Source organism: Paramacrobiotus metropolitanus, unplaced genomic scaffold (genome assembly GCF_019649055.1).
Source record: "Paramacrobiotus metropolitanus isolate TYO unplaced genomic scaffold, Prichtersi_v1.0 Parri_scaffold0000095, whole genome shotgun sequence".
Taxonomy (NCBI): domain Eukaryota; kingdom Metazoa; phylum Tardigrada; class Eutardigrada; order Parachela; family Macrobiotidae; genus Paramacrobiotus; species Paramacrobiotus metropolitanus.
Window position 1 is genome coordinate 425,937 of NW_026570315.1, and position 16,449 is coordinate 442,385.

Genomic DNA, 16,449 nt, shown 5'->3' on the forward strand with positions numbered 1-16,449 from the left:
CAGCGAAGCGTAATGGTTCGGCGCGGAAGGCGTTGGTCGTTTCAAGGACGCCGTCCCTGACCAGTGCTAGTAGTTCATTCACTAGCTGGCTGCTCAGTTTCCATGGATCCATCGTTCCCTTGTAATAGAGGGCGTTGATTGTCCTGGAAATGTCCATCAAAGGGGAACCTCTTGGGTCATGTAAATATCCGATGGCTCTGCAGATTTGTTGGAAGTAATTGTCCCTACTGCGGGAAAGTCCTTGTGGTCGATGGGCAACATGGATTTCTGCCATACTGGTCCAGTCGCGATGTTTGCGAACCAGCAGGCCTGAGTTAAGGATAAGAGTGACCACCCGCCGCATGAAGGGTGCCGTCAGTACGCGGTCCGCGAGCGGAAGTCTTCTAAACTCCTCGCCGAGTGCCATACGGGCTCGAAGGACACTGACGAGACACTGGTATAGGTGTCGGCCTGTTTATCTTCTCATTATTCTGGCGAGTGCCACCCATTTTTCGACATGACCCGCTGGGATCTCGATATGAGTAGCTTCTGGTCCTGGGTTAGGAAGTTCAGCTTCATCGTCCCAAGGTTATGGGAGCATGACTTCCTCCGAAGGCGGGTCTCCTTCGAGGAGTGGTTCGAAGTCCTCCTCTTTGCATCCTGCTGGCATGGGAGGTAATGGCCTTGGCTCTGCCAAGGGTTGTGATGGCCCTGGTTTGTCCGGGCTGTCCGATAGGACCTGGACATCCTTGTCGCCTGACGGCCGCTTCTCAAGCTGGGCGGTTTTGGCTTCCCGACTTTTCTTGGCCTTGGCCTCCTTCTTTTGGCGGTTCCGTTCGGCCTCTGGGTTTGGTGCGGGCCGCGATGTTTCCGCCTGACTCCCGCTCGGTTGAGGGGATGTTGGACGAGAGGCCGGTTTGGCCCTCTCTGGCTTCTTGGCTTTTCTCGGCTGTTTAGTGTTTAGCTCTTTGTGAGTTGGCCGAGTAAATCATTTGTGTGCCAAGCGCCAAACCTTCCATTTTCCCAGCTATGGGGAAAGTTACTGGCTGGCCAAGGGGTATGTCGTCCACTTTGGCTGGCATGGTTGACAAGACTGTTGGAACAACGGCCGTTGGGCCTGTTCCTGTTTGGCTCTGGTCCGCTGGTGTCTTCGGTGGTGAAGTGGCCCTCGATGGTCCCGCCTGCATTGGCTAAGCTTGTTGCATGGCCACAACTGGACCTGACGGGAATGTGTCCATCGGTTCCGGGTCCGGAGGCGCTTGCGTCTTCGGTGGCACCACTGTTGGTGCGATTGATGATAGCCGTTCGGCCATCATTAAGTCCTTCTCCGGTGAGGGGAAGAGGCGTCTGCGTCCTCTGATCCAGTAGTCTTCCACCATTATTAGCACCAGTCGGCAGATCATTTCGGTGAACATTTCGTAATCTTCCGGCTTGTTCTGGTCCTTAGCCTCTTGTCTCATTCTGAGGAGGTAAGGGTACTGCCGTCGGTCATTGTGTTCGACGTGGGCCACAAGGTGCCTCTGCTCCGTAGGAGTCAAAGTACTCATGGGCATTAAGGCCGAATCTGCTTCCACCTGTTCGGTCGGAAGTTTGATTGCCGTTTCCGGACCAAGGATGCTGGTGCGGTCACAGTGATTTGCACTTCCTCCAATGTGGAATCCGCGGCCACCGTTGGTGCAGGGATTCTTTCCACCGTTATGGTCATGACTGGCTCTTGAGAAGGTGTAGTATCCATCTTGTCCTTATCCGGTGATTTACCTGGCCGGCTCGGTGTGAACCTGGGAGGTGCTGGTCCTGGGGCCGGCATACTTGGCATTCGCGCCGGTTGTGATGTGGCGCGGCCAGGAGAAGTCCGTTTTTCTGGAGACCAACTTTTACGAGGCGATCTCCCCGGTAGAGGAGATTTATCCCTTACGGTCTCATAGAGGACTTTTTGGACATCTTTATCCAAATCCTCCTCGTCTTAGCTAGACAGGACGCCGTAGTAGGCTGCCAGGAATTGGGGGAATTCCTCGTCACTTTCGATCTCTTCCGGTAGGAGTTGGTCTTCCACTGGCAGGCCCGGTCTTGGGCGCGGTTCCACTGTCCAAGCTCTCGGGTTAATATGTGGCCCTCTAATGCACATCGCGTGTTCGATGATTTCGCCAGGGAGTTTGCGCTGGCGAAGAGCCTGGCTTTTGCTTCTCATAGCCATAAGTCTTCGGATGAGATATTCCGTTCCTGGACCAATAACTGTTAGCCTCGGCTGGTGCGGTCAGTCTCGTGTTCGGTCAAGGTCGGATCGCCGGCACGTATCCGCTGGCGCATGTCCTCTTCAGTGGGGTTTAGAGAAGATCAACTTCTATGGTCTCGCTAACCAATTCATTATGCGGATCCATTTGATACTGCCTGGTTGGGCTCGTTGGGGTCAACCGAATACGATGCCTCTTTGGAGGCTCGTCCCGCAAAGGTTCCGTTGTCCCCGATGGAATTTTGCCGCTCTTCCGGTGGTGAGAGCACATGGCCTTTCCCGGGAAAGTTCTTCGGCGGTGACTTCTTCTTCTTGGTCGGTAACCACGAAGTGTCAAAGTCGGTTGTTCTTTGGTCGCCGGTTTAAGTATGGACGGCTCTGGCCTTGTTGGGCCAGGAAGCTCTAAGTCCATTGGTGGTCCCCTCCATGCTGGGAGTGACCGTTGCGAAGGAGGTTCCTCTGCATCTGGAGGAGTCCTCTTCTTTCTTATGAACCCCGGGCGACTGTGGGCAACCAGTTGTAGCTGGTGTGGCCGTTCTTTCTGGTATGGCGGGCTTTTCTCCAGTCGACTTCCTGTCCGTTGGACGGGCGACCAAAGTGCCGCCTGATGTGTCGCCTTCAATTCGGTTTGGCGTTGGCGTGGTGTCTGATGATACCGTTGGCTCATCGACTACCATAGGACTTGTCGATGCACCAGCCGGTTGGACTAGTGCTGACTCTTGGGCCGGCTTCTCCGGCGAGAGCTCGAGAGTTTTATCGAGCAAGCTCACGTCCATTTCATCTTCCTGCGGAGGGATTTCCATGCTGGTATCCGGGGTGGCGGGTCCAGCAGTGTACACAGGTTGGCTTGATGTTGTCCCAGGCACGGTTGGTGCTGGGACCGCTGTTGGAGCTTTGACCAAAGTTGGGTCCGCCGATGTTGAGGCTACTGGTACGTGTGAAGTGTCGGCGCCGTTGGCGGTGCCACTGAATCTGGTCGCCATTCATTAACTGGATCAAAGCTACTGAAGCCTTCCGTCGTTGACGGGCCAGGTCGTTGGACCTTCCAGTAATCCTCCACAAATGTGCGGAGCCACCTTATAGTGTCCTCCACAACAAGCAACGAATCGCCGATAGGCATCGTGCTGTTCGTTGTAAGTTCTCTGAGCAGGGCTATCCGATGGGATTAGCTTTGCTGCTGTTTTCTCATCCGGACCGCTTCTGGGTCGAATGGGCTGAGATCCCCTATTTGGTTGGACATGCGGCGATCGATGTCCTCGGCGTCACGGACCAGGTTACTGACGTGTAGCGCCACTTGGACTGTTATTTGGATCGTGCCGTAGCCCGCTTCACCGAACCTTCGGCGCCGAGCTTCTTGTTCGTCTTCCCATTGTTGACGAAGGGTTCGGCGGCCTGGTTCGGTAGGTGCTGCCATCTGCATGATGCTAGCTATAGCACCTATTCCTGAAGTGATAGGCTGAGCCGTTGTGGCTCGCATAATTTGTTCCAGGTGCTCCGCAATTTCTGGTGGCGGCGCCGGTGACGTGGGTCTGGTATGGACCTGTCGTTCTGGTGCAACCATATGATCTGGCGGAGCCGTTAGTCCTGGCACAGGAATTGGAGCGGGCAGGTCCAGCCATTCAATGTCGCTATCTGTCTCCGTGTCCGATTGGGACGGAGTGGGTGGCCGGCTAAATGCTGGTCCCGCTGCAAGTCTTTCATTTGAGACTTGCATGATGCGTCTGTATCGTTCTCTCAGTTTTTCCGACGGTCGACGGTCTGAGGAGTGAGTTGGGACCAAGAGTCCGGTTCGGGCTCCGGGTGTTGATTGCCCCGGTAGGGCTGTAGACAGCACTCGTTGGAGTGCTTGTTCAATCAGGCCGCGTTGGTATCCTTGGTTGAAGAAATTGCGCATTTGTGGTCCTGCGTTGCCGGTGTCTATTGGCTTCTCCATGTATCGAAGCATGGCCCGTCGAAGTCGCTTCAAGTAATCTAAGATGCGCTGAAGTTCCGCGTCCAAAGCAACTCTTCTGCGAATGGTTGCGATATCCGTGCCTTTTAGGCCACTGACAACTGTGCGGATTTCTTCAGCTAAGGTTCCGTAGCGTGAAGTTCGCGGTCCAGGGGCATTGGGTATGGAATTGTCCGTAAGTCATACGGAAATGACGCTGGTTGACGCTGTTGCGAACCAGTGGCTATTGTCGCGTCGGTTGGCGCTGACAGGGTCACTGGTGCGGCTGAAGTTTCCCCTGTCGTAGCGGTTACTACGACTGTTGGGTTCAGCGATTGAGATGGCGCCGATGGTGCTGGAGGCGGGCGCGATAGTGCTACGGACTCTTTCATCAGGATCAGGTGCGCCATCCAGTGTTGTTCCAGCTTATATCTCATTTCGTGGGCTGCCGCCAGTAGGGCCTGCCCGGTTTGGTCGTGCAACGGGAATGCCTCGAGCTAAGCCCGGCGGATCGCAATTTTGTCGATGTGTTCGCGCGCTAAGCGTCGGAACTCATTCTGATCCTTAATAATCCGCATGACGAAGTCACGTTGGTGAGGGTCCTGAATGTTCAGCTCGCGGATTATCTACTCCAATTCTTTGATCGAATTCTCTATCTCCGCTAGATCTTTCTGGAGGGCGTAGAGAGGAATTCTGCCATCGGCCAAGGGTTCGCCCGGAGGCTCTGACCGCAGTGATGGCGTAGATACCGGTTCAATCATGTCCTCGGTATCATCTATTAGTGGTGGTGGTGGCGATGACAAATGTTCTGTCGGTGAAACAGCCTGGTCACGCCCGGCCAACACCGGGTTTGGTGCTGGCCCTGCAGTCTGGTCCGTTTCATTAAGGCAAGGTTGGGCTGCCAATTCTGGTGGGACTTCTTCTGGCCGATGGTATACAGTATACACCCCTTCCACAAATACCCGTAATGGGAAATCGCGCATCTCGCGATTGCCCGATGCGGTTGGCTGGAGTGGCTGGGGCTGTTCCGTTCGGAATGCCTCTGGCCCCGGTTGCGGGGCCGGTACTGACAAGTCGGGCGGCGTCTGAGCCGTAGGTTCAGATTCTGCCGCTGGGGGTTCATATGGCGGTTCGTCATACCCCCCATAACCGCCGTATGGCGGTGGATATCCTTATGGTGGTGGCGGATATGCCCACGGTGGTGGGTATCGCCACTGATTCTAGTCCGGCAGCGGCTGGTTCGAAGGTCTAGGCGCAGTATACGGTGGATATCCGTAATATGGGTTGTAGTATGGCGGCGGAGTGGAGCTTGGCCTTGGCCCAGTATGTACCGGCGGAGTCTGGACCGTTGGTCCGACTGCTACAGTTGTGACAATCGGCTGATTGGCCGATTGACCACCATACAAAACTAGTCTCGGGCCTGCTGGGCCACGCGAGTGATGTCGGACCGTTCGACCCGACGAAGAACTTGGCTGGCTGCTGGCTGCTGCTGCGTTGACCAAGAGCCCGGTATCGTCGGAAAATGTCCCTGGCGGCAAGTATTGCGGCGGTAGGGCTCGAGGTGGCAGAGGCTGAGACCGCGGTAGCGGTGTGTCGGCCCGTGGCCCGGGTCCGACTGACATGCTGGCCAGCTGTTCAGCGGTTAAGTTAGCTCGTATGTTCGGTACCTGTACACTCGGTGGCCGGTTAGACGACCGAGAGGAAGATCTGCCAGACCGGGATTCCGGTCTTGAATATGGGTGTGATCGGCCACTTTGGTCGGAGTCGTCTGAGCGGTCGGTACGTCGGCGTCCTTCCATCGTTCTTTTGGGACACTGTTGCGAGACCAATTACGCTACGTTATACTCCTACCTAGGGTTAGTTTCGATTTTAGGCTAGCTACTTCTAAGCTACCTATGTCAGACAGAACCAACCGATCCTTTAAAGTTAATGTTAAGTTGTGGTAGAAGACAAGCTGCGTTGGCTGAGATTAATATTAAGTAAAGTTAATTAATTATGGTAGCAGGTCACGGTAACGTTCGTGGAAGACTACTTCCAAGTGTTTTTATTTAGGCAGATCCTAAATTTATTTTAAGTCATTCTGTCCAGGCTTATCAACCGTCTTATCCAATACGCCCGGTTCGAGCGTATTGACCTTCTGCTTTTATCCCGTCGAGCTTTTCTCTGATTTTTCTCGTCCCGCAGTTATACGAGTGAGTAAGCCTTTGTCTGCCTCATCATCAGCGACTTGCACTTCTAGGACCTTCTGAGCCTTAAGGGTTGCTTTCGGCTTTTTTGGCGACTTTGGTCTTTTTGGCTTCTCTTGCAGCCTCTGACTTGGTAGACTTGTCTCGGGTTTTGACTTGTCAGGTGCGGCCAATACTTTTTCAGGTTCCGCAGTTACTGTCTCTGGGTTAATGACGGCTAATGGCTGGTTCTGAAGTTTGGTCAAGGCTGGGGTCTCGAAGTCCGGTTTGGTCTTCCGAGGACGGCCACGGCCTCGCTTCAGGGCCGGGTCTTCTGGTTCTGGCTTAGGAATTCCGAGTATTATGAACATGCCCTCATATTTGTTTGGGTTGGTAGGGTCATCCACCATTTTCTTCAGGGTGACCAATTCCAGCTTCTTGAACTCGGCCTGGGCCTTCTTTTTATTGTAAATGGCCGCATCCCGCAGGAACCCTTTTTGATGTGAGTTTTCGCGTTCGTTAGTCGTAAATTTTTCTGGGACGTTGGTCCCAGCAAGGACGTCTTGCGGTATGGTCATCTCCGTCCATATAACATGTGGTACGGTGAGAATCCAATGGTCGCGGGAACGGCACGGTTCATGCCGGAAATCACGTAAGGTAAGGCCCTGTGCCAACGATGTTCGTCGCCGACTCAGCCAAAGTTTCGAATTCCGTCCCAGATTGTTTGCATCTGGCGTTCGACTTGGCCTTGGCCCTCCGGGTGGTAAGCGGAACCGAACGTTTGTTTGATGCCAGATTTTGGCCACTTTGGCGAAGGACTTTGCCGTAAAATGCGTGCCCCGGTCGGAGTGCATTGTATGTGGCATTCCATATTTGAGGATAACTTCCTCGACGAAGAACTTTTCGAATTCCTTGGCCCAGTTTGTTTTGGTCGGCCGGGCTATGGTTTACTTCGTCATCTGGTCGACCACTACGGCGATGTACCGGTATTTTTCGGTTTCGGTCACCGGTAATGGTCCTTTGAAATCGGCAAAGATGCGGTACCAAGGCGCAACAGCGTCGGTCGGCTGCAGCTTACCGTAGGCAGCTCGCCGCGGTACTTTGCCGAAAACGCACGTCTGACATCGGTCGATGTAGTCGTGTATGTCGCTGCTCATACGGTCCCAGTAGTACCTGAGCTTAGCGGATTCAATGGGCTTGCGGTATCCAAAATGGTTCCCTGTTTTTCCGTCATGGAGGGACTGGATAATGTTTTTCCGCATGAAAAGTGGTATGACGAGTCTCCTTTCGAGCTTTGCATTATTTTGGTCCACCTTGGTCACGATCACACCTTGGTCCAGCATTTCCTGCACTTGGTTGTTAATGAACTCGCGTGCCTTCCAGCTCGTTCGGGTTGGGTTCATTTTGATTGGAGCAGCGTCGCCAACTTCTATGACGTGGGTCACTCCCTTTACGTCGCCGTAAGGCTTTTTGGACGTGGGGAATATGGCCCTGAGTTCCCATAATTCCTGACGGAGTAGAGCAGTTTGCTCCTCAGTCAGGTGATCGCCAAAATTTGCGTTGGCGATGTGGGCGCGGATTTCGCGTTCCACTTCAGGTCTTCCTCTCCGGTTTCGAGGGACTTGATCTGGGCGAATTCTTCGTCGGTGGCCTCCTCGTATGGCTCTACTAATCCCATGTCCACTCCCTTTCGGATTATATAGGTCTCTTTCGAGTAGTTTGACACCAGTATGGTGAAACTTCTGCCATCATGCTGGACTGGTCCGTCGAGAATGGCCAGACTCCGTTTGGTGTCCATGCTTCGGAGGTACATAAGTTTCTGTCTCGGGACCACTTCGAAGACAATGGTTACTTGGACCGGTGTAATGGATTTCGGTAGGAGCTCCGTTTTTACACTGGCCCGGACTTTTGCGGAATCAGTAATGGTACGCTGTCTCTTCGGATTGCGTCCCGTCTCTTTTGGCCATGGTAGGGCGCTGGCGTTTGGTATGGACCAATCCACACCGTCCCCACAGATGTCTGGCTTATATATATCACTGTAATACATATAGCCGATTCTTGCACCTTTACGGAGAACTTGGTCGCGTAGAGACTTATTTTGGATCTGGATCCACGCGTACTCGTCCTGACGTGTTTCCACCTCCGCCTCGATCGGTAAGAGCTGACGGTGTGTTCGTCTTAACGAGGTAAAGTGGATTGGGCGCTTTGGATCCATGGTTCTGTATGTGCGGACCTTTACACAGCAGGTTGAGTAGGCTGGTATGGTGTACCGCTTATGGACGAAGACAACTTCTTTTTCTTCTTTAAGGCCTTCCATTTGCCGCTGCAGTCTGGTTCGACGAATGGTGGGTGCTTCGGCCCGAAGTTGGCGGATGGTTGGGTCGTCTTCGTCATCACTGGACTCCTGTGATTATTGGTTGTCACAGTCAGTGTCCGGTGAGTCGCTTGAGCTTTGAACGTCCGAGTCGGCAGACTCGGTTTGTCGTCCAGCTCTAGCGCTGGCCCGCCGTTGTCATCGTTAGAGTTTGGCGCGCCGCCGGTTACCGTTGGTGCCGGTTCGATCAAGAGATCCGGTTCTCGGTTCTTTGGCGTTCCGGGTTCGATTTTCTGCTACTCAGGTTCGTCCGTTTTCGCAAAAGTGGTTGGACGGTCCCCGTTAGGGAGAGGCGAGGCTGGTCGGCCTCCTGTCCACCGCTGAGCAGCACGGGTCTGTATGGCCCGTGTTACTGCTTCAACGCCGTCTCCACATAGAGGACAAGTCAGTTGGACTTCCTCCGTTGAAGGGTCCTGCATTTGGCTGGTGTCCCACCTATGGCCTCCCTGTTCTGGGTGTGGGCCATCAAAGAAGCGCACTTTTGTCGCTATGTGTGGTGCAACTTCTGGCAGTGGTGCCGGTATGGTCCTGACGTTAGTCACGGAAAAGTCGTATTTTGTACAAATACTGACGGTTACGCCAGGATGTTGGTCCAAATTCTTGTGAAGTTTTATGATGTCATCGAAGAGGTCCGAGCACATCCGTTGGAGTGCTTTCGGCATTTCCATGTGGTGCTCTCTATATTCCTACCAGAGGGCTAGACGTTCGTACTCCCATAATGATCCCTCTTCGTGGAGTTTGTCCATTTCTTGGGCAAATGGTCCATATTCTGCTCCAATCTGCGCCCACGTTAGTGGCACCCCTTTTTCTTCAAGCCAGCCCTCTTCCAGGGCAAGGAGTCGGTCATCGCGGTACTGGTGGAAATTTCTTACTCCGATGGACCATGTTTTGTATCGCTAGACCAGTTTCTCCCTGGTTTCTCTGTCAGGCACCGGCCGTTGGCCCGCCGACACCAAGGATTTTGTGTTCCGTCCTAATGGCTCAGTTTTGATGCCATTGGCCGCTGCAGAATTGCTGGCTGATAAGGGAAGTTTCTGCTCCCGTATCTATCATGGCGGAAGTATGAACTGGTCCAATTTGGACTGAGTGTGTCCAGGCCCTGACAGTCTTCGGTTTACGATTCTTATCGAGACCAACTGTCACTTCGCGCATCACCGGTATAATGGGGATCAGCAACACTGGTCCTGGATCGTCAGAAGCATCCATGGCTGTTAAGAGCTTCTGTTGAGCGGACTCTTCCCGTTGTGGCGCTGCCGATTCCCTTAAATTCGAAAACGCGTGAATTCCCGGGAATTTTGTGAAAGTCCGTGAGCTGTTAATGGTCCGCGCTGTTGGTGCGGATCCGAGGGGTCGTCCACCGGTCTGGGGCCAGCAGGTTCGGGGACTTGACGCCTCAAGAGGTTCGGCTGTCCACTCTTCTAGTGGTGCCACCTCGCTGTCCGTACTTGCTACGGACCATCCTTCCGGTGCGCTGTCGGAGGATGATTCTGACGCCGATCTTGGGAACGTCATATTCGTGGTGCGACGTCTCGCTTTCCCACGTGATCGGTTGGCCTTAGGGTTAACGGTGGCTCCAAAAATCGACTTTGGTCGCCAGCTGGACGACTGTCAGTCTGGTCTCACTTCTAGAGCCAGATGGACTAGGCGCGACTTCTACGCGTCCTGGCACGACCACAGTTCTAGGGTCATGTGGCTTAGTCGCCGGTTGGGCGCTAAACCTGAATCCGCCGGCGGCTGGTTGGACGGCCGGTTCCGGTTCCGCTGCACTTCAAGCAGCAATTGTTAGTTTAACAGGAGGGTTAATTATATCCGGCAGTTTTGGTTCCGGTAATAGGTCAGGAGAGTTGCCGTTACTCCCTGACCTTAAGCGTTTTCCGCAGTTGGGCTGGCCCGGTTAGAGCCGCCTCCAGTGTTACTGGTTGGCTGCAACTGCTGGTCAGTTAACGGCGGTAAGGCGGTCCTTTCGGTCGCGGGTGTTTGAAATCCGCGTGGTCCGCCGTTTTGCCGGTTTCCGCCACCGGACCCACTTCCTAAGCCGGTGGATTGCCTGCGGTTGCCGTTCCCCCCGCTACCACGTTGTGGTGGGGTTTGTTTGGGTGGCACCAGGTCGAAACGGTTGGGATTTTGTGCCCCGGTAGGGTATCCCTTCCTGTACCTTTCGCGCCAATCCAGGACCCAGTTGTGGTTAGGGTTGTTCTGAAGGTTCCTATTGGCGCAGCCGCATTCATTGTTATTGTGGTTTCCCCAGAGACAGAAGTTGCAGGTTATGGCTTTGTCCCTGGCCCACCTTTCGAACATCCGTTCGATGCGGTCAATGTACATGTCCTCTGCTTTACGAGGGTTTTCGGAGTTTGGAGCTTGGCGTTGGCCGGTTTGGCCTCCGCTGCCTCCTTGGCTCTGGGCATTGCGTCTGGGGCTATTGTTGTTGCCGCCTCGCTTTCCGTTGAGCTGGCGTTTCGGCCTCCAGAATAGCCGCCTCGTTGTACTCCGCCGCTATTTTCCTGGCTATAGCCATAGTTACCCTGGTTTTGGGCCTGGCCATAGCCACCACCACTACCATTAGGCGGTGTGGACCCACATTGTGGGAATTTAGGTTCATAGCCGCGATAGCGGCGTATGTTGGATCCACCTGGGGTTGAGGTGAAAGCATCTGTGGGGGATAGTATGCCGGCGGTGTTGACTGGCGAGGTACGACTTGGGCTGGTGCCGTTGGCATAGCCGCCCGAATTACCGGGTAGTCTTGGCCCGCCTTCTCGTCGTACTGGGATTTTCCCGACGTGAACTGCCGAATGTAGTCCCGGAATTCTGTCGGGGACCTCGGCAGTCTGATGTCCAGAGCGCGGCGCAGTTCGGACTCGTGCACGTTGTTTTTGAGAAAGTGCAGCGTCATGGTGTCGTCCAAGTTGGCGCGTGCCTGGAGAGTCAGGATTGCATCCTAATACTGTTCCGGAGTCTCAGAACCGTGTCGGTAGAAACGGTTCGTGATTTCTCCCAGAGCGTTGGCTTGCTGGTTGTCATTGCCATACCGCTCTTGGATCTTCTGGAGCCATTTTTCGACCGTATAGCCATCGTCTTCTTCGCGGTTCATTTGGTCCATATACCACTCTTCGACCGGTTTGGTCAAGACTCCATAGATTCGGCTCATGAAGTCCGGGTCTGGCTTGGTTAAGTCAGACGATTGCTACAAGATCCTTTTGACCCGGGCAATCCATCCCTTCACCATGGTTTTATCTCAATCGAAGGGTGGTAGAGTGGTGCGGTTATTGGCTTTCACGCTGGTTTTCGCATATCGGTCAATGGTCTCCAGGTTGTTGAGGGGTGGGCTGGCCCTTGGCGAAGGTGCAGGCGTTATCTGCTGTACCACCACATGTGGTGGCGGCTGCAGTGCTGTGACGCTGGGCCGGGGATATATTGGATGGCCCCGTTGGATGCCATCCATCCACATGTCCCATTAGGTAACTGGACCAATGTGGGCGCATTCTAGCCCTGGTTTGGCTGAGTAGCCAGTCCGGGTGGAGCCGCAGCCGTTGGCGCGGCACCGGGTGGGTGGGGCACATTTTTGCCCTGGGGCTGGCCCGGGGGTACGTTCTGGCCCGGGGGCGCACTTTGGCCCGGTTGTGGCTGGGCTTGGCCCGGTTGGGCTGCCTATGAGATAGGGGGCCAGTTAGGCTGAGTTGGCCTATAAGTGGCATTTGCACCGTTGGTGTGCCACTTTGGCCTCCTATCTGTCTGAACGGGAACATTAGGCTCGACGGGTTGGTCCGGTTTGGATCCACGCCTCTGGTTGGAGCCTGGCCCGAGCCAAAGTATGAGCTTGGGTGAGGGTTCAAGTTCGGATATAGTGAGCTTGACCCGCAGAATCCGTGGCTCGGCGTCTGGTTCTGAGACGTCGGCTGGTTCGGGCCGAAGCTGAATGGCCAAGTTGGCACAGACGGTCGCGTCTGTGTGGCAGGCGTCACTACGGTCGATGGACCCATAGTGGCTGAGGTAGTTGTAGGAATCGGTTGTGGCGGCACTGTTGGTGTCGCCGTTGATGATACCTGGTTCACAGGGATCGAGGGCGCCGGTATGGTTGGCCCTTGAGGTGGTCTCCCCCTTGATGGATCCGTTTGGAGTATATGAGCGTGGTTACGTTGCTGGTGATACACTGGCTGCTGGTAGAACCGTTGGTCCTGCCGTAGCGCCTCATTGACTTTGGCTTGCCGACGTTGTGTATCCGAGTCTGGAAAGGTGTGGTATGAGGGTGGCTCTGCGGACACCTCAGAATGTAAGTTCTCGAGATGTGATTTTTCCGCATCTAACAAGGCGTTTTCAGTGCTTTGCCTTTCCAGGTCCTCGTTAAGTTCAGTTATGCGTTGTGTGGCCGTCTGGTAATCTTTAACCGGACTGGCGTTGTTGGCCTAAAAATTAATGATCCGGTCATGTTGGCCCTGGAACACCTGTTTGGCTTTGACGAAGGCCTGCTCCAATTGGACAAAGTTCTGTTGACCAATGGCGCTGTTTTGCGCCAATTGGGCTCGAGCCGTTGACTCGGCCCTGAGCTGGTCCTGGAGGGCAGCATTTTGCTGCCGGAATTGCACGTTTTGTGCTTCCAATTGTCCTGCCGTTTGGTCCCACTGTCCTCCAGGTTGGGTTGCTTGCAGCAGAGTCTGATGGTTCTGGTGCAGCATGTTGTAGCAATTACGCAGGCGGTTGATCTCGTCCTGCAAGTTGGCCAGATCGTCGTTTAGGCGATCGTTATCCGTTTGGAGACGGTCCGTCTCCTCATCGGTTTGGTCAATGGTGGCCATGGCTTGGGTCAGGTCGTTCTTGGCCTGGGCCAACTCGGTCCTCGTTGAGGCGAGTATAAATTCAAGTCCCGCCACCGCCACTTCTAGGCGATGGATGTCCTTGTTGAGCTGGTCTCGCTGAGCATCTGGACACGGAGCAAACTTGAGTTTAGTAAACTCAAGTTGGGTCTGGGCCTGTAGGGCCGAGACACGTTTGGCCTCTGCATCCGATTTGGATGCGAGGGTCCTGTAATGGTCAATCTGTTCCCGCATCAGCTGTTCGACTGACAGGGCGGCTTCATTGGCGGCGACAAGCTGTTTGGTCAGGTCCCGCACTCTGGTCCTGAGAATATCGATGTTGTCGAATGTCCTCGGGCGGGGTTGCCTGAATCAGCTTGTCTGGGCTGAATACGGCGCGACTCATATCCAAGGATGGCTGGTTTAAGTCGATCCTCATTGTGGTCCTGGTCAGATGTCCCAGGTTCAATGGTGGAAGGTCCGGGTTCCGATTGGTCTGGCCTGGCGCGCCGATGAAGTTATTGGTTGGCGATTGCGTTGCATTGTTTGAGCTATCGACTTCGAACATGATTGGCGACTGTCTCGCGGGCGGTTGGCCCAGGTCATGTTCCTTTGGACCAGGCTTTTGGCCTTGGTCCTGCGCCTTGCGCCCACCTTTGGTCACGGTTGGTGCCTCAGGTTGGACTTGGCCCGGACTAGGTATGGCCGGTTGTGCCAAGTCCCGAGGGACACTATTGGCCTGGGCCGACTTATCGGCGCCAGGTTGGCTGTCCTTCGGCGAGTTGGCCGCGGACGGAGCCTCACGCGCTTCCAGGAATGTATCGTCCATGGTGGCGTCGCGGCTTTCCCTCACTTGTGTCCAAGTCAGGAGGCAGGATCTGTTGGTCCCGCCTTTCTTTGGCCTCGACTGAACTCGTTGAGACGGTCGAGTTTGGCTGGTCCGGGTCGGAGTCTGCCTGTCCGGCGGTGCGGAAGGTGTATCGCCCTGCCGCACCACGCTTTGAGTAGTTCTTACCCAAAGGCTTAGTGTAGTCATTGGTTTTGCGCCCGTCCATAGGACTGCACAGTCTCCGCTGGAGCCGGTCATGGCTGGTGTATAGCATCACCTTGGCCAAGGCGCTTTCAGTTTGGCCCATGGTATTGGGACTTTAAAAGTTTCTTTGGTCTTTGGTCTGGACCGGAACGTTGGCTCTGGATCGCGGGTCGGTGCTGGTCAGGTGCGCTAGAGCTTAGGTAAAGCGTTAGCTTCCTATGGCCCTATGTAACGTTACTGACCAGTGTGACATCACGTACTTAGTGATCTTGCGACAAGTTCTACGTCACGAGCAGCGTGCCGTGAGCAAAATTTAAAAAACAATATGACTCATTACGAGCCTTATAACATAGGGAAGTTTCCCAAATGCTATGACTGGTCGGTTTTCATACGGAAATAGACCACACTGACGTCACGCGACTTTTCGCGAAAATTCCGGCTGGACAAAATGCCAGTGTTTTTACGCCAAAACATTTGTAAAAATTCGGTAACTAATTTTGTAAAAGCAAAAGTGGTCGGTCCTAGACCTACTTTTTACGCTCTTTCCGAAAAAGCAACTTCTACGCCAATCGGATGAAAAGTTCAAAAGTTATTGATTTTTAAAGGTTAGGTTCTACGGAAAACCCCGAATTTTTCGAAAGTTCTACGAAAACCTAGGCGTCGCAGTCTGGTCTTACCGGTCAGTTTGATCGTCCAAACTGCTGTTCCGTCGTTCCACTTCACCCTCTTCTACCGTGAGGGCCGCAGCGCACCCGATAAGGCGTCAATTTGGGATCAGCGTCGTACCAAACGCAGTTTTGGCGCTGGGAGTCAAGTCGCGGGGCGCCTACTTATAGGCGAACGCCCGTATCAATGCAACCCGATAGGGCGCTTCAGCTGGTAAACTGGGTCGTACCGAACGCAGTTTTTGCGCGGGGAGCCGCGTGGCGGGGCACCTACTTATAGGCGAACGCCCCTATGATTAATCCGTCGCGCTGCAGGCTTCCAGTGAAGCTTGTATGATCAGGAGATGAGTGGCAACCTCTTCTAGGTCGCAGGACACAGGAATACTTTTAGTCGCTGTGGTAAGACTACTTTTCGTCGCTACGGTTCATTTGACCGAAGATTGCTTCCACTGTGGTTCAGAGATCCGTCGGAAAGAAAACCGAACGCATCTGCTACCATGTCAGATATGACACAGAAGCAGGGAGCGAAAATGGGAGCAAGATATCTTCTTTATTGTGATAACAATAAAGCAACCAACAAAAGCCAAAAGAAAACCAATGCGGAAAAGCTGTGGTGAAAAGTGGCTGCGAGCGAGCTCGGTGAAAATCAACGTAATGCCGCGGAATGCTGCAGCTGGAACCCAGCTGGTACCGCAAAGCTTGGCATCGCTCGTAAGCGCTGGGCAACACCTCCAAAAGTGCATAGCGAACGCTGATTGGTCAGCGTAGACAAAGTATACGCTGACGTTATCAGCGTACATGAGCGGCACGAATGGCGTGGCCATATGCGTACGGGCGACAGAGCAAGCCACAAGAGGTGTCTACCGCCTCGAGCGAGCGGTCTCTGACATCTTCGGGAAATCCTGATTTTCAATAGGAAACTCGCACTCCTTCGTTTACTGCCCGCTGGAGGGTTAACACACGTACCAACTGATGGTCAGACAGACAACTTTCTACTTCTTTTGGATTAGAGGACCTTGCTGTACGCCGGTCGATGAGTATGACGTAATAAGAAAGTTGCGGGATAAAAAAGTGATGCCGTAGTAAGAAAGTTACAGGATAAGGAAGTGATTGCGTAATAGAGAAGTTACGTTCCACTTCCGGGACAGACAGACAGCGTGACAGACAGACATTTTTTTAGTTTTGCTGAATTAGAGGACCTTCGCTGCGCTCCGGTCAACTACTTCGAAAAATCTTATATGTGGGCTCCTAGCATATTACAGTCACATATCTAAGCTCCCTGCTCG